The sequence below is a fragment of the Vombatus ursinus genome, unplaced genomic scaffold, assembly GCF_900497805.2.
Source record: "Vombatus ursinus unplaced genomic scaffold, bare-nosed wombat genome assembly UNPS02001419.1, whole genome shotgun sequence".
NCBI lineage: Eukaryota > Metazoa > Chordata > Mammalia > Diprotodontia > Vombatidae > Vombatus > Vombatus ursinus.
This window is the reverse complement of record NW_020941197.1, coordinates 9,232,805-9,236,134: the sequence shown is the minus strand read 5'-3', so window position 1 is coordinate 9,236,134 and position 3,330 is coordinate 9,232,805. Positions and strand designations below refer to the sequence as shown.

At 40.2% G+C, this 3,330-nt stretch overlaps 1 pseudogene; it reads left to right on the top strand.

Moving 5' to 3' along the window:
• The first annotated feature begins 1,887 nt into the window (after window positions 1-1,887).
• LOC114046254 lies at window positions 1,888-2,681 on the top strand (annotated as a pseudogene).
• Window positions 2,682-3,330: the final 649 nt, after the last annotated feature.

The window sequence follows — 3,330 nt, the reverse complement described above, 5'->3', positions numbered from 1 at the left end:
AGAGACTTTTGCCCCTCACCCCAAAAAGAATTTGGGTCTCATTTATCTATGGGCCCCAAAAAACCCTTGAACTTTCCTTGAACTCACTTACCTGGTCAAGGAAGTCTAGCAGTCTCCTGATTATTATTCCTAGCAACTGGCTCTCCCTTATTGCCTAGGCCCTATCTCCCAGTTCTTTGATAACCTAAGTGTCCTCTCTGTCCTTAATGCCTGATGTGATATCTCAAAGCAATCCAATCTCTTGGGTTTTTAACTGCTCCACTCAACATAACAATTTCACAACAATTACTTTCACAATTCGGGTGACTTCCTCCCAAATCCCGTTTCAGTCCAAGAACAGACAGTAAATGAAAAAAGTGTTAATTCTATGGTCCAGATTGTGTATGTAAAGAGGGTAAGAGATGATAGAAATTGCACCAGGATGGGGTCATGAGGGACGCTTCAGAGAAGAGGTCCAATTCAATCTAGGCAAAGGGGTTTCCAACAAAATAATTTTTGCTAGTTGAGTTATAGAAGAAACTAAGTAACCCAGGAAATGTTTCCACATACTAAGGCAATAGTCAACAACCTAAAGCATGGGTGCCAAAATAGGACTTGCAAAGTCACATATAATCTCTCCATAAAACTGGGCCATGTTTACTTTGGGTCCTCTATGTTAGCGTTTGCTTGCTACTCCATTCCCAGGCACTCTGGGGTCACATTGTTGCTTTCCTACAGTGTCCATTAAGCATTACTAAAAGGTTCAAAGATATATAGTTAGAAGATTAAACCCTTAAGGTGTTTCTTCCCAGGAGCATTTTACATTTTTAAAGTGCACTGCTGAAGACAGAAAAATCTTGGGTAAAATATCAGGAGGAGGGTTGAACTTGAATAACTGTTTCTTAAGCTAAACTTTACTACAGACCTATAAGATGCTTAAATTCTCTACTTCAGATTGCTCTGCTCACTTCAGTCCCTGACAGAGTCAAAACTAGGAATTCTGTCATTTGAGGCCAATTCCATTGAAAGAGTTAGGGGAGTGTTTAAGGGGCAATGACCCTTCTTTATGATTGAAGTCTTTAGACATAGGTCACAAGATATGGAGATACCAAGGAACAAGAAGTATTTAAGTATTTGAGTATTTAATGAAAAAAAAAGTGATGGGATAAAGACTTACCAAACTTTTGAGGGAGAAGGGAAATTATCTGGATATCCATAAATGAGTGAAACCTAGGATCCTGACAGGATGGAATCAAGTTTAAAGGAGGAAAATTAGTAGCTGAGTGATGGGGGCAAGGGGAATCTGAAAGGAGCAATGGAGAGAAAAATGTATAGCAAGTCGTCCTCTGGTCCTATCTTTCAGGGGTTGTGAGAGAATCATATGATCATAAATCTAAAGTGGGAAGGGACTCTCCTCGAGGCCGTTTGTTCTAATCTCTTAATTTTACAGGACAGGAAACTGAGGCTCTAAGAAGTTAAGTGACTTGTCCCCAGTCACACAGGTAGTAATTGGCACAGTCAAATTTCAAGTTCAGAGCCTATGACTCCACACCATGCTGTATCTACAGGCTTGCAGAGGGTGCCAAGAGATATGGTTTTTTCAGAAGAAAGGTAGGTTTCGATGAGCACTAGAAGGTGGAAGGAAGTAAGAATAAAAGAGCTAGGGGAGTGGCAGCCATATAATTATATATATATATATATCTATAAATATATATATATATATACACACACACACAATATAATATAGGGAAGGTGTCTGATGTCACTAAAGTATCAGATTTATTCTCTATCTCCACCCAAGAGTAAACTCCAGGAAGATCTCTTTAACAAAGTTTAGATATAGCTTATGTCTAAAATCTTCCTAAAATCGAGTAATAAGAAACTACTAATGCTAAAGCCTGGATGTAGATGCCATTTCACGTAAAAGGGACTGTGATATTGTAAGTGACTGCTGTGCTTACAATACAGAGCCAGCCTGGCATGCTGGCTATTAACATCACCTTCCCTACTACTGGTCCCTTTGAGTTACATGACACTACTTTTAGAATTATTACACATCTAGGGGCAGCTAGGTGGAGCAGTGGATAGAGCACTAGCCCTGGAGTCAGGAGGACCTGAGTTCAAATCTGGCCTCAGACACTTACTAGGTGTGTGACCTTGGGCAAGTCACTTAATCCCAATTGCCTTTAAAAAAAAAAGGTACCAAAAAAAAGAATTATTACACAGCTTTCTTGAGTATCCATGGGTCCCAATGGGGTTCATTGGTCTGCATACCAAGCAAATGGATTACCTGTGAGACCACTGTTTAATGTCCATAATGCTCACATAATCAAGAAAGAGTCAAGCACTATGTGTCTCTGTACAAGCATCAGATACTGGGTGAAATGGATCCGGTATTGGAGCATTACTTTATCCTGAGGCATTCTTCCCCACTGTGGCTGAACTACACTTGGGAAGAACTTGAGTTTTTTTTCAACAGAAGTAAAAATTCTTCTTCAGCCTTTACCAAGTGGTTATCCCACTCAGAAACTGAGGAGCAGTCTGCGCTTGTCCTTCAGCAAGCCCTTGTAGATGCAGATAAGGTCTCTTCTGAGGAAGACCAGATGAGGATGCTGACCAAAATGACGAGAGCCCAACCAAACTACGTGGATGGCCAACCTGCTCTCCAACCCATGGAATCCAAAAGGTTGTTTGACCTTTGAGGTTGGTTCATGGCTAAGACCTTTATTTTAATTCCTGCTGAGGACTGAGTCCATCCTCAAACAAAAGAGTCCCAGTACCCCTCTCCTGCTCCCAGAATCTCTTTTTTCCTCTTGACTTCTGGTTGAAGCTGCTGGGGTTTCTTGGTATTAATAAATAGTTTGTACATAAGCTCTGGGTGGAACCTCTTCTGTCTCCTAGCTACATCTTGAACTCCGAGATACCACCCTTCCCTCCTTTCCTGCCTCAGCTTCACCAGAAAAAAATTGCCAAAATCATTTACTGAGAATCAATGTGTACATAGTATTGACATGGCCTATTCCTTCTAACTGCTTCCACATCTCTGAATATAATACGTTTACATCACTGGATACTTTATTTATAGTCCTGCTTGTATATTCCCTAAATAGTAACATGTAACTTCCTACTGTGTCTAATCCTACACTTATTTGAATTGAGATCAATTCTCTCTGAAATATAACTGTTGCCCATTCTTTTTTTTTTTTAAGCAAGCAACAGGATTGCCTCCCATAAAAGTATTCAATGTATAATATGAGCATCAGGTATGAAATAGCTTTTATTTTTTCTACCACCCTACACACATACACACACACACACACACACACACACACACACACACACACACACACA